We start from the raw sequence: 15916 nt of genomic DNA, 5'->3' as shown, positions 1-15916 counted from the left end.
AGCATGTATTTCTACTACATATTTAAACATTTCTTCTGTTTTCTTTGTAATGGAATGAACTAAAACGATTACGAATAAGATACACCAACAAAAAACGAGAATTTTAAACGCATTCATATTACAGGCAAACCTTTTTTTGTGCGGGGGATAGGGACCGCACAAAAAAGTCGCATAAAAAATCGTGCAAAACTTCACCAGCAGCTTTAAAAAATCGTGTTCGGTACACATTTTGAAAAAAAAACATTTTTTGTGCGGTAGATAGGGACCGCATAAAAATAGGTTCCCCCTAGAAAATAACACAAATCCACGTCATTCACCGTTCAATTTCCTTTTGTTTCCCTGCTTTACGATGGGACACTTTGCCTTTTCGGTTGCGCGTGGCTGTTTTGTGCTTTTAGTTGCATGTCGAAACGTGTTGCTCAGTTTCAGTTCTTGTACATGCAAATTTTCCGGCAATCTCTCAATCAGGAAACACCTTCTTGTACAGCTTGCTTCCGCAATCACAGCTCGAACACAGTCGAACATCCATATCGTTGAACTTATCCGCTAAAATGTGTATTCTGGAAGTAACGCACGCACATGAAAGCGGTCGAGTGGTCGATTTATTTTCAGTTTCGGTAGAGGATCATGCATTCCGCCAGAATAATAATACCACCAAAGAATGTTAAAATGATGTAATATCAAAAATGCACTACATTGTTTTCTTAGGTGTGGGTTTCGATTCAGCTTCTGCTCTTGATGCAAAAGTCACATTGTTTTTACTAAACGGTTTTATTTAGCTTGCCCTGTAATCTGTTTATATGTTTGTATGATTGTAGGTTTGTAACATGTTTGTTTGTAGCGCTGACCCACATTAATAGAAATTTGACACCCTTCCTGTTGACCGATTGATCTGAAATTTGGAACGCACCTTTATCTCTATAGTCATTATAAAACTGCGTATTTCACGATTTTGAAAATCAAAGATGACGACCGCTACAAAATGGCGGATCACATATTATCTCAAAATCTCATCAATATGGGTTTTCCAAAACCCCATCAATATGGGTATTTATGGGCTTGACTAGTAGAACACAGTTATTTATGAAAAATGCAAATCCAAAATGGTCGCCACCACAAAATGGCGCCATATATAACTCTATCAATATGAGTATCAAATGAAAGGGCTTCACTAGTAGAACATGGTTATTTATGAAAAATACAAACCCAAAATGGCTGCCACCACAAAATGGCGGACTATATATTTTCTCAAAACCCGATTAATATGGGTATAAAAAAAAGGCTTGAATAGTAGATCACAGTTTATCGTGAAAAATCCAAATCCAATATGGCCGCAATCACAAAATAGCAAATTACTTTATTAAACGGTTTTATTTAGCTTGAACTTTTTGTATGTATGTTTGTATGTCTGTAGGGTTGTCCCACATTAATAGAAATTTCACCAATAGAAACTGACCGAATTTATAAAACACCTTTATCTCTGTTGTCATTTTAAAACTGCTTATCTTTAAAAATCCAATTTGGCCGCCGCTACAGAATAGCTGATTCCATATCATCTAAAAAAAGTCACTAATTGTGGATAATGGAAATCCAACGTGCCCCAGGATTTTATTTCAGTCTTATCAATGCCCTAGACTAATGAAGGAGAGGTGTGATAACTGCTAACTGCTACTTGCCTAATTATTTTCTAGCTTTTAGTACATTATTATGTTTAATCACAATCACAATCCGTTTAACTTTAAAAGTTATTTTATTTCTTACTAGAAAACCCAAAAATTGGCGAAGATAGAAGTCAAACAACAGAACGAATATTGCCCATAAATAATGGCCGTATCTTTGGAGAACTGTTCTTAGCATGATCTTCTTCATTGAAATGTGGTAATTTGTAGAACACGCTATATATTGCACTTTCGGATTACGTCTTGTTCAGGCCCATATAAAATTTCGTGATGTGCGGGAAGCGAGAGGACGGTTCTCTCCAGGTGTCACCCTCAGAAGGGGTAAAACCTATGGCCACATTTTTATCTGTACCAGATTTCATAAAAAAATATCAAGCAAATTTTTGAAAAAAAAATTCATTGAAAAAAAAATATTTGGAAAATTAAAATAATTTTTTCTCGAAAATATGTTTTTTTTAAATTCTGAAAAAAATATACATAAATAACTCATACAATTTCCAACAAGTTACCCATACATTGGATGGGCACTTTTACAGGGAAAAAGTTTTCCTAACAACGACTTTTTTATGTTTTGACGTAGGACTACGTCTTTCACTTCTGTACCGGAGTGTAAGTTCAAAGTTTAGAAAACGAGAGAGTGACGCTAGACTGCAAGGTTTTGAACGTTAATACCTCTTTTCCGACTGAACGGAGTAACATGATAATCATTTCATTCGGAAGACAAAATGTCCACGAGTTATATGATTGTTAATTATTGACCCGAAGACTTATTTCAATAGCTTTAAAATTGCTTTGAAAACAGGTTATTGAAACCGTATATAAACTCGCATACGCTCTGGAAATCGATTCAGTTGATGCGGCGATACGAAATGAGAATGGTCGCATTCAGACGCCTATGCATTATGCTCTTTCTTCCCCTTCCATTTCTCTTCTGCAGTTGTACCGAACGGATGGGTATGAAACATGATGCTTCTCTTGCTTTCTTTCATTTCTACCTCTACTCTCGTACTCGTTTCATTGGGACCAAGCAGACAGCTCGTAAATACCTTTGCAGCGTTTGGTTCGAGGAATTGCCAAGGACTTCAAAACCGACTTGCGCTTCCAAAGTTTTCCGCAGTTATGGCACTGCAGGAGGCAAGCGAGGCATATTTAGTCGGCCTGTTCGAAGATACCAATTTGTGTGCAAAGCCACGCAAAACGCGTCACATCATTCCCAAGGACATCCAGCTAGCCCTTCGTATCCGAGGAGAGCGTGCTTAACAGCCGCGCTTCCGCTTTCGTCATTATTATCTTAGTACCTTAGCATATAGCCAACGGCCCTTTTCAGGGACACCAAATTTTTAATTAGAGTTCAGAAAAGTTTTTGCAGGCAGAACGGAAAGAAGCATTTAGCGAAAATCGTGGTGTCGATGATAATTCGATACCGATGGGCGCCGTTGACTATGGATTTGATAACGACGAACACGAAATATATGGTAGTCGATTCTAATTTGCGCTGGGTATTTCCTCGGAGGACTCGATTCCTCCTTTGAGCATTAATAATTCCTTTCTGGCAAAACGAAGTGGTATGATAATCACATTATTCGAAAGATCAAATGCAGGAGTTTTCTGCCAATCCCCCTTTCTCCCGTTTGTCGTTTTTCAATTCCATTTCTCTTCTACAGTCGGACCGAACGGAGTATTTAGCGAAAACCGAGATATCCATGATAATTCGATACCAAAGGGTGCCATTGACTATGGATTTGATAGTGAATATCATATCGTAATATGGTGTAGTGGATATTATATTACATATCGATGAAATCGCATTTATGAAAGCAGCTTTATAAAATTATGTGTTTACGAATGCTGCAATCGATCGTCGTTATTGGGAAGTTGGAATTGTTGGGAATGGGGTCTTATTTTTGCTGTGTAATTCCGGGGAGGAATCCGTTCCTTCTCATGTGTTAATAATCCTGCCCCGGATCAACGATTATTCCAATTTTCGGGGCATGGGGAGTGGGTACTATTTGCGCTGGATATTTCCGAGGAGGAATCGATTCCCCCTTGGAGCGTTAAAAAATTTTCAAGTCAACGTTAGTCCTACGTCTACCTTGCGGTTATATCAAAAATATAACCTACTTCTAGTTTTTCTTTGAAAAATTACTATTAATGTTTAGTTCATAACATTTTTATGTATAAATTATCGCGATTTCAATGATCTGTTAACTTTTTTCTTTTCAGAAACATGTCAATAACATGTTAAACGCGCTAATTTGCACACAAAAATGTAACTAGTAATAAATAACATAATACAAAAATGCCCTATATTCCAGAAACTATAAAGGATCGAAAGTCGACGTCTTCGACGAAAGTTCATATTTCAATAAGATCTAAAACTTTGTCGAATACCGATATTGCTATCTTGACTTTAAACAAAATTTGGATTAGTGGTAATTATTTCGAAGAAAACATGAAAAAGTTGTTGTTAGAAAAACTTTTTCCCTGTAAAAGTGCCCATCTTACGATGTATGGAGTGCCCATCTTACGATGTATGTTGGAAATTGTAAGGGCTGTTCGCATAATTTTTTTTGAGAGTTAAAAAAATTACGTTTTTGAGAAAAATGAATTTTAATTTTTAAAATAATTTTATTTTCAGCGAAATTTTTTTTTCAAAAAAAAAGTATCTTTTAATTTGAACAATTTCCTATATTTTATGCTTGAACTTAAATTTTATAGGTATTATAGTTTTTGAATTATAATTTTTTGTAAAAAATTAAGAAAAAAATGTTGGCCCTTTTAAAAAAATAGTCTCATTTTTTTTAATATTTCAAGTATGCAAAGTTGCTTTTGTGTGTTTACACCCACAACGTTTCGCTGCTATCTGAGACGGTGCTGCCAACGGCCAGTCGAGTTGGCATGAAATTCGCCCATAGTGAGAACGTTACGAACAAGCCTCACCATTTATATGACTTGTTGAAAATATATTCAAATTTAGCTAAAAAGTATGTCAAAAATAATTGAAATCTGGTCTTTATTCAACTTTCATCGGTAGAAATTTCAAAACCGAGCTCAAATACCACTGAAATATATTAGGTGTACCGGTAAGTTTCTTCGGTCTTACAACAGATGGCGTAGCTTGATTATTATTCCAGTGAATCAAATTTACAAACATTCGTTGGAAAGCTACTGTCGTTGCGCGTCTTTTTCTGTATATGTCAAAAAGTTGAAGCGTAAACAACACAGTTTTTTGTCACTTCGAACATGTCGAATTTCGTACCAACGAGAGTGTTAAGATTCGTGGTTAGCCGACAAACCGGGCGAATCTATCCGCAAAGGAATCCGTGAATTGCCAGAAAGATGGGGAAAAGTTGTTACTAGCGACGGGCAATATTTCCACGCGCTGATTTTGATTTTGTAGATTTCTATTATTCATAATAATGGAAGAATTTCACTGCCGTTCTACGCATAGTTGTCCCATGTAACTTTTTGACGATTTTCACTTTTCTTCATAAAACGTTGTTGTTGCATAATCTTACGGAAAAACACAAAAAAACATATAGTTCATTCCCAACTTTTAAAAAAACAACATCAAGTTCAATTGTCCCATGTTGATATTCTATTCATAAATGTTCCACCATGTATTTTTTGTAGATCCATATCGAATGAGTCGGTTCAAGTACAAGAATTTCATGTCACACTTTCAGCAGGCTTAATACACTCTTTTCTGGTTTGGAAGAACGAACTAATTCTCAAACAAATAAAAAAAAGTTCAACAGAACACGTGTACACCTTGTTAGAAGTGCCTAATAACAATGTATTCTGCGAAAGTGTTGCAGATCACTCATTTCTTCATAAAACGATGTTTCTATACATAATCTTTCGAAAAAACACAAAAAAAATATTGTTTGTTTCCAGTACATCAAAAAACAACATCAATTTCAATTGTCCCATGTTGATATTCTAGGCATAACAGTCCCACCATGAATTTTACAACCCGTAATCATCTCATCACATTTCATTAAACAATGGTATAGTGCTTATAAAAAAACCGGTGTATTGCTAAATTGAAATGCTTAAAGCTTTTGGTAGACAAATATGCGAGAAAACTTTGATTGCGTTTTTCTCAGTTGCTGATTTTGGTACATGGGACAACTATGCGTAGAACGTCAGTTTAGTAGTCAGAAACATTGGAATAATTTGTTCGTTCTTGTTTTTATTACACAATACAAGAAAAGATATGAGATAATGGTTTTATATTTTTCAGAAATCGTCTAGGCATAAAACAATTGCAGTAAATATCTGAGTGATTTTGTAATAGCTCTGGTAACATTCGAGAGCGTATTGAAGTACGCAAGGTTTATAATGCTTCAAAAATCATGTGGTTTTTATATATTACTATTTTATGAAACTAGACGAGGTTTAGGTACTACAATACTTAATTGTATTTATAATGAAGAAAGGGAAGTTATAAGATTACCGTGATTTTTCGTGATGGTGCGTCTTACCCTAAGGTCCCCTATATAAATGTATATCTACACACAAAACAAGCGCACCACAGCTCGAGAGAGAAAGAGACCGCGGGGAAAAAGCACTAACAAACACAATGTCCACCAGCCAGGGAACACGGCCAACACCACGACACGACGACGACCAGAGCCAGGTAGCAGCTCTTAACATACACGCTACATAATTCCGCGCGCGCGTGTGTAGAGACCCCGAAGATGCTGCTGCTGAGCATAAAATATCAGCACCTTCAAACACAACACAACGCAACACAACCACCGCTACCTCCGCCACCGCCGCCGCGGACGATGGGGGGAACGAAATGAAATGATGGGAAGCCACAGCCACCACACCAGGAAAGAATTCCGCCTGGTCTGGGGAACAAGTTGGCGGCGATCGCGATCGAGTGAGCTGAAGGCCCCGGCACCACTACCATCACGCGTGGCAGAGATCGGCAGGCAGAGAATTTCTGCTGCACAAAATTCTTGCTGGATGTCTTCCGCCGAAAAGAGACTGAGCGAGGGATGAGCGAGGGGGAGCTTTAACATTTTTGAGGAATTTCTAAACTACGTTCAGCGGTGCGCTGGTTTTTTTTTGTTGCAGTATTCTGTTTTCGAAAGATGATTGTCATCCCAGGTACCCGCCGCGCGGTAGGATGATGGACATTTAGCGTGATTGAAAGGATGCCCCGAGTGGGTTATCCAGACGAAGTACACCACAGAATGTGTGCAGCAGTATGTAATTTCTCAATAGCGCGCTCAACTCGTACCAGTACCGCTCGGGGCTAAGCAAGGGCAACTCTTTGAAGTCCTGTTTCGAGAGGAATTTGCTCGGTTCACCGAGGACGGTGGATCCTCTAAGGTGGGACAGAGTGGGATGTGGCGCGGGATGGCAAAGAGCCTGGTTGTGGTTGTCCGTTTATGCAAAAATCACTTGGGAATACACACAGGAGAGGGCATTTGTGCTTGACTAACCAATTGAGGCACCGCTGATACCTGCAGTGGTGAACTATCGATAAGGAGGATTCTGGAATATTACCGTGGAGGGATTCAAGTTACAATTGCATCGTTTCGGTTTATGAGAGGGAACCTATCAATTATTTCCATTTCATTCTGCAACGCTTTTGAATGCTCAACTGGGAACAACTCTGTGTTCAACATTCGTCTTTACCTCTGGGTGACCACTAAGTTGCGTGAGTTGCCACCAGCTCTGAATGTGCTAAATTGTCACTAACTTAGATAATAACACGTGAGCATTGTTTGTCCAGCTTTTAAATATTGCAAACATTGAAGATCGATGTGTGGATCGATTTTACATCTGCGAGTCGTTTTTACAGATGATTTTCACATTACAGGGGACGAACTCGACGCGATACAGTCAAGCTTTTCGAATTGACCGTTGATCGCTCAAAACCCAACGTTTCAGTCCACTCGTCGTTGTCGTCTATCTGTTATTTAATTGGGTGCTGACCGGTGATGAACAGTGGATCAGCTGCGACATCTTCAAATGGAAACGATTGTGGTCAAAACGCGTTGGACCGATCGACGCAAACGATGTTCAGGCCAGGATTGCCGCCAAGGGTGGTAACACTGTGTGGCAGTGTTAGGAGAGAATCGTCTGACCCTAACCCAAACTGTTAAATCTGATCTATACTGTCCACTATTAAACCGTCTGGCCCAAAAGCGAAGAAGAGCAATTGTGTTTCATCAGGACAACGTCAGATCTCACACACCGCTAGTGACTCTTCAGAAGCTTGGTTGGGAAATTCTTATGGACTAACCTTATGGACCGAACCTGACAACAGGCATGACCTGTTATTGTCGAGGATTTTGCTGATGGAAAATTCACCTCGACAATAACATTTATTTTGCTTTCTGTTTGCACGAATAATTTTCAAAAATACAGTTCAGCAGTTTAAACAGAGATGAATCTCCAGAAGACTCCAGAATGCTCCCGATCCGCCCATTTTTGAAAACGAAATCCGAATCTGTCATTCCGGATCCAATTCAGAGTGGCCTTTGCGTAACGGCACGTAGCTAGATTCGGCCAGAAAACAATATCTTCATCCTTATGGTGTTTTTTTTTTACAAAATCAACCGTTTTTGGCAAACAGTTTTCCGTGTAGCAACATCCGATTTCCAAGACGCGCTCTGGGAGAAATCTCTGTTCCGCGACGTTCATCGTAAACAAACGAAAACACACTTAGCACGAGCAACGCGCACAAAGAAAAGAAAACCACACACAGCTGTATGTCTCTCTCTCTCTAGCGCGTGTGGCGGAAAACGTGACAAGAATTTAGTCCCATTACTAATGACCAGTGGCATAGACTGGGGAGTGCGGAGGGGGCGGACCGCCTCCGGGTGCACGATTTTAGGTGTGCAGAATGAACCGAATTTATATGAAGAAATTAGGTGCAAAAGCTTCACTCGACGCCACTGCTTATGACTCACCCGTTATGATGGAAAATTTCGTCAGTGGTAGGACAAGAATTTGGCCGGCGCGCTGATATGATCAGGACGGCTTTCTGATCTGATCATTGAAGTTCATTCGCAACTCGATAAATAATTTTACAATCAAAATTATCCTTTTATCGATCGTGAGTTCAAAACTCAGGGCCCTCATTGACCATCTTTGTGTTGTTACAGAATAGCTACGTCCACGCAACAATCATCAGCGATGGAGATCGATCCACGGTCGAAATAAGATCGATTCATCCATACAACTGCTCTGCTCTGCCAGACACATCGGGCTACTGTTCTATAAATAACTCAACAATGATCAAACAACTGTCTCCGCTGTCCGGTGGTCCAACTGGATAATGGAAGAACAGAATGAATACCCTTACGCCTAAATGGCTACTGTGTGAATGTACCATATGTAACGGTATAGAAGGAATACTGGCGAATGGCAACTGTGTAATGTGCTAATTATAGATATGATAACCATGTGACATGTACACGATTGAAATTCGGCTCTGTTACAGCTAAAATGCTAATGAGCCTTAAATAAATAAATGGGATAAGAAAAAATTATCCTTTTATCGGATTATCATAAAATAAAGGACAGCTAATTCCTTTAGATTTACTTCATTTATTCTATTCACTACCCTCTCCCATCCCGAATTCAAATTCCTGTATAACCAATTTTCTATTTTTTAATAGGAACCCCTTCACACTTTTTCTCAACTTCAACTCGTTTTCAATAACTTTGGGGTTCTGACGAGAGGCCTTTTTATTATAGTCCATCATTCTTCAATGGGGCGGAGCATCAGCCATTTTTTCGGCACAAATTCACATTGTTGACATGATACCGGTCCAACACGTTCCGAGCCTAGTGGCAGGGAGCTGCAATAGGCCAAAACAAAGTTGAACCTTTGTGCTTTTTTAGAAGTAGCAAGAGACACGCCATATGACTCTTTTTCTTGTATACTTCTAAGCTCAAAATTAATTTTTAGCACATGTTTTCCCATCTTTATTTATAACATTAAATGAGCTTTTAAATAACAAAAAATGTGCTACCCTTCCATACTAGTACAGCATTTGTAAAATATATATGCCATAGCAACATAAGACCAATATGAGCGAAAGAAACAAGAGACACATTGCAAAGAAGCACGCGTAAGGCGTCGTGCACAAATTACGTAACACGATAAGGGTGGGGGAGGGGGGTCGAGGTTGCGTTACTCTCTGCGTATTAGAGATAAGAAATTGCGTTACGTAGGGGGGGAGGAGGTCCAAAATCCGGATTTTTAGCGTTACGTAATTTGTGCACGACGCCTAAACGGTTTTCGCATACTTTGCACATTCACTGCACTCGACCAAAAAGAATGCAGATTCATGTTTATGCTTTCCCATACACACAAAAGTTTCTTCAAACTTTTGAAAAATATGCCTTTAATAAGTTTATTCTAGCCTTCAGCACACGAAAAAGCATTTTTTTCTGCCGAAGATGATATTTTTTTCTGTCAACGCTAGTTTGGGTGTACGTTTAGAGTTCAGTGTGTGTAGTTTTGTGGGAACTTGTTTTTGTGGTGACAATTTGCTTCTCATTCCGGTTTGGTGCCTTCTGCACTTTGTAGACATGTTTCGTAGTGCTCTGAATAGAACAGACTGACACCATGTATTGTCTAGCGACATTTCAGATTAATATGTTCGGCTGGCGCTCGAATTGGTCCAGAAAATCTTTGACCAACACGACGCCTGCAGAAGCCTGGCGATAGGAAACCAACAAAGCGTGTTCATGACAAAGTAATTCAAAACAGATGTGACGCAAATGAAATGGCAAATCAATCCAGATTGGAGAAGAGACGACGACCATCAAAAGCCTTAAGGTGATTTTCTTGGACGAGGAAGTTGTTGAAGATGGTGATCGCGGATCCGTGCAGCGACAAGCCCTCCTCGGCAATTTTTCTTCAAAATCTTGCGAAATTGTCGCTTCAAATCGGAACTGCTCAGCACGAGTCACCTTGGATAACAACATTCATCAGGTGATCGAAAATTGCACTTAAATTGGACTAACTTCCGAAATGCCAAATTCAGGGCTGTTAACACCATTTAACTAAATTATATATATTAACTAGCTAACCCGGCAAACTTCGTCCCGCCCATTTAATTGATTAATTCTTGAGTAATGCAGAAATTTGTGTTTTATTTGTATGGCAGCCACCCCTAAGAGAGGGGGGAGGGGTATCTAACCACCATAGAAACATTCATTGCACCCTAAAGTTTCCATATGCCTAATTTGGTTTAATTTGTTTGATTAATTCTCGAGTAATGCAGAAATTTGTGTTTCATTTGTATGGCAGCCCCCCCTTTGAGTGGGGGAAGGACTGTCTAACCATCATAGAAACATTTATTGCACCCTAAAACTTTCACATGCCAACTTTGGTTTCGTTTGCTTGGTTAATTTCCGAGTAATGCAGAAATTTGTGTTTCATTTGTATGGCAGCCCCCCCTTAGAGAGGGGGGAGGGGTCTCAAAATATCACGAAAACCTTCCCCGGCCCCAAAAACCCCTACATACCAATTTTCATGTCGATCGGGTCAGTAGTTTCCGAGTCTATGAGAATCAGACAGACAGACAGACATCACTCCATTTTTATATATATATATAGATTATTATATATTACTAGCTGACCCGACAAACGTTGTTCTGTCATAAACATTATTTGGTGAAAAATATACGTTTGCTGTTTTCAAGATAGGTGGCCAAATTTATAGCTGCTGGATCCCGTTCATAAATTGAAAAATCGAAGATACGCCATCTGCCATGCAAGGCGATAACAGTTTTAGATCAACACCGGACCATCGACACGAAAGTAATTTTAAATTGTTAGAAATTGAATGAAAATTATTACTCGATGTAACTACTATACTATAGAGACACATTCCTGACCCTAAGTTAACTATTTTTCTATAAACCTACTTGTATTTTTTTTCTAAAACTTTATTCATAATTAAAAATCATTATCAGAGACAATTCTCGTTCAGGAGCTTTCCCCACTTGCAGAGAATGTACTTATATTAGAGCCTATTTTCTTTTTGACGTGGGACTACGTCTAACCGGAGTATATGGGAGTGAAATGCAGGAAAAAATGAAAGATTTCGAACTCTTATAACTCGAACATTTCTTAATAGATCGGAAAGATGTTTGCATCAATTGATAGGAAATATTTCTACGCCTCTATCACAATTGATATAATGTTATTTTTCACGAGATAAACAATTTAATAACTGTAAAATGTCAAGCGTTATCTAAACACCCTAACTGCTAAGTTTAGATTGGCCCGATTCTCGGTTTCCCCAACACAGACTTTGCAAGTACATGAAAGTAGGGGTGTTTTTTTGTTCCCACCGAAACGTGTTTCCCTAAGATGGATTTCGTAACAAAGATGCCTGGGGGAATCCGCTTTGCAAATATATGCAAGTGCGAGTACTTTTGGACTTGCTTGGCTTTGTGCAGATCGGAATATGTTTCCCTAAAATGTTCTTCTAAACTGAGAAACCTGTAAATATCGTCATTTTAGATACTAGAGGTGAATGAACATTCGCGGTTCGAGAACTACTTAAAAATGAGAGATGCAATAATTTCAGAGGGAAATGTAAAATACAATGATCGTTTGACAATTCTTCCATTCACATATTTTGGTAATCCTAGGCATCATATCAAACGTAAAAGGGCGGCCATATAATTTACTTGTAAAGTAGAACATAATCTATTGCAATGCATGAATTGTTCTTACATGGCAACTATCCAAACTTTTTACTCACAAAGCAAATATGTTGTATTCTATTGAATTCAAAAATTGTTTCATTCAATCGATAATTTAATCAATACAATACAAATGCTTTCGAAGACAATAGTAGTCCCACGTCAGCCTTGCGGTTATATAATAGATAACCCACCCATTTTTTTTTTCGGTAGAGCCTATTCTTATTTATAATTTTTGTTTCAAAAACGTGTTTATTTCACCCGGAAATTCATTACCCTTTTTCGCACGAAACACGAAACAAAAAGCTCCAGTCGAACGGATGATATAATATAATATTGCGATCGGGGGGTCTCCGTAGCCACATTGGTTGCGCGTTTGCTTAGTAAGCGATCGATCGTGAGTTCAAAACTCAGGGCCCTCATTGACCATCTTTGTGTTGTTACAGAATAGCTACGTCCACGCAACAATCATCAGCGATGGAGATCGATCCACGGTCGAAATAAGATCGATTCATCCATACAACTGCTCTGCTCTGCCAGACACATCGGGCTGCTGTTCTATAAATAACCCAACAATGATCAAACAACTGTCTCCGCTGTCCGGTGGTCCAACTGGATAATGGAAGAACAGAAAGAATACCCTTACGCCTAAATGGCTACTGTGTGAATGTACCACCATATGTAATGGTATAGAAGGAATACTGGCGAATGGCAACTGTGTAATGTGCTAATTATAGATATGATAACCATGTGACATGTACACGATTAAAATTCGGCTCTGTTACAGCTAAAATACTAATGAGCCTTAAATAAATAAAGGAAACTACACTATCGATTTTCTCAGGACGCATTTAATCGACTTACCAAACTAAAAATGTACCTATATTTGTCATTTGCAATTTTGAACCGAATACGTGTAATGTTGTACATAAGATCATCAATGACTTCATTTTTTGTTTGAACAAACGTGATGGCAATATCAAAGGCTGTGTCAGCGTTGCTCATGATAGCGTCTCGCAAGTGAATGTATTCTTCCTCATGCCGCTTCTGATGATTGTGTGGTAGGAATAGCAGTCATTCCCTCTCTACCTCTCTACCGTTCGCAAGTAATTCTACGTTCAAACGGTGAACGTTAGGAACTTTAGGAAAGTTAGTACCATTGAAGAAGAAGCTGTGTGCCAGCGATGAACTTCAGATTATTGTTCCTTCTGCGAATCACAATTTCTCGAGTTGCTGTGCAGTCGTCTACCATGGTTCCAGTAATGTTTTCAACAACATGCGCATTGGATCTACACACATGTTCTCAAGCTCTTTTGTCAGAATTAGTGATTGGTTGTCACCTTGGAATCCGAGCACGTATGATGAGAAGAATTTCAATTATTCATTGTGATCATTCAAAAAGGCTTCCAGTTCACCGGCAATGCATCTGGTGCACGTGTGGATGAAAGTTCTATGAAGCGGACGTAGAGCCATCTGTCATTTAACAACGTGAATAAATTAGTTGTTTTGAAACGAACGACGGGTCAATTATTTGGATATTGTTTATACCAAGATACTGAAATCACGATTCAAAATATGTGATAGCAGTGAAAATTGAAGGCTAGGAGGAGTTCGACCACGAGAATTTATATATAGAGATTGATGAAGTTTTAGCGGAAATACTTGGAAAATTATTTAAAAAAAATAAGGTTAAGATGAAAAACATATTAAAAGTATTTGAATAACACCAAGTAATAATGTTCATTCATATTCCAACAATTTAAATTCGTTAATGTTAATGTGATAGAGAGTAAATAGCGTAAATAGCATAGTAAATACGGATGAATTATTTTGACGTTTGTTTGGGTCAAGGCAATGCTGCCACTTTTCCATATGTAGAATGGGTTTGAATCTCGGACGGATTTTAGAATGCAGAAGTCGATCTCGTTCGGGCTGCAGGATACAAACATGATCTCGAACGGATTGCGAAATTTCCCAACTCGTTCGGGTTCCGCAATAGGGATGAACATTCGATAGGCTGAAATGAGCTGAGCTAAAATCATGAGTCGATACAATCCTCTTCGGGATCCCAATTCATTGTATCAAACATAAGTCCTCCTATTTTTTCATCGAGCGGTTGGTTGAGCAATCGAGACCCTCGCTATGCGCTTCTGAAATAGTGTCCAATTAATACTTCGTAGAAATCTCTTTTTTGACAAAAAAAATGAAACGTTGATTTCGAAAAGGGAATCCGAACAAATTCAGCTTTAAGGTCTTCCATTTTAATCTATTTCTTCTGCGTATACATATTTATACGTGCCTTTAAAAAAAAAGAAAATCTGTTCATGCACACCTGTATTTTTTTGCAAACATCCAACCAAATTTAAAAAAGCCTGTATCAATTTGTGAATTTGTGACCGATATATTTATCAACTAGTTCTGAATAATTGAATAACCGTTTACCCCAGATAAATTATTGGATGGGTGGTTTGCTGACCAAAACATATCTACCGTTGAACATGCTCCAGAACGAACCTCTTCTAACAGCAGTATGCCCCCGCCAGCGGAATTGGGCTCGTTTTCGATGCCCATTTCTCCCTGCCAATCGTCGGTTTTCCATACTAGCAATTCTATATTAAGCGATACAGGTATTTACTTCATCATCATATTTTTAATATATATAAAATACTTTTCAGCTCTCTCTCGCGAATTCTTCCTCCCTCACCCCGCTTCGACTGCGTAACTCAAATGTCCGAACCCGGTTTTATGGTGCATGTTTATACTACTTCATGCTCGTTTTTCGCCTCTTTTCTTTCTCCTCGACGGCCACTCTCTCTCTCTCTCTCTTCTTTGTCTGTCTCTCGCTCTGTACGGCCTGTCTTCTCCGAAAGCCCAAAAGTCTTTTTTTTGTTGTTGCTGATGTTGTTCGCTAACTGTTGCGCCCGGCCAAAAACCTACGGACCGCGCGACTCCGAAGAGATCTCTCGTCGTCCACTTCTGAGGCTAGCGGGCCGATCATGTGCGATCAGTGCTGGCTGGGCTTCTCATGTGTGTGATTCGCCTGTTTAATTATTCAGCAGAAACTAGGCTACCAACACTAATTCGAGAAATTAACACTGTCGCACTATCGCAAAGAGATCGCGCACACACAGTCACAGATTGTGCTCAGGATTTTACGATAAGTAGATCAGCGAGCTTGCGGAAGGAAAAGAGAGGGACAAACAGTGCGTGCAAATTTTCCGATGAAAAAAAGTTAAAAATTAGCATTTAAAAAATGAAACATCAAAAGTGGGAGCATTGCGTGTTCGTCGGTTCTCGGCGATTTCATCAACCACAACGATATCACATCCGGCAACACTTCCCACCAGGTATGTAATATGGCCGCGATGAGCTTCTGCGAGCACAAATACATTCCCGAGTGAGCCGATCAAGCGCAAACACACAAACACGCTGGAACCCGTTGTTGTTTAGTGATGTCTCTGTTTTTCTTGCATTCCTCTTCGCATACAGATTCTCCTTGGAATATCCACCCTGCGGTCTCTCCCCCTTTCTCGGGCTGGATTC

At 39.1% G+C, this 15916-nt stretch overlaps 1 protein-coding gene across 5 annotated transcripts in view; it reads right to left on the bottom strand.

Moving 5' to 3' along the window:
- LOC129779240 (cadherin-related tumor suppressor) overlaps positions 1–15916 on the bottom strand; it is a 366226-nt gene that overhangs the window by 299884 nt on the left and 50426 nt on the right. The window lies entirely within an intron of this gene.

Source organism: Toxorhynchites rutilus, chromosome 3 (genome assembly GCF_029784135.1).
Source record: "Toxorhynchites rutilus septentrionalis strain SRP chromosome 3, ASM2978413v1, whole genome shotgun sequence".
Lineage (NCBI taxonomy): Eukaryota > Metazoa > Arthropoda > Insecta > Diptera > Culicidae > Toxorhynchites > Toxorhynchites rutilus.
The sequence above is the reverse complement of the archived record's forward strand: the minus strand, read 5'-3'. Positions and strand labels throughout refer to the sequence as shown.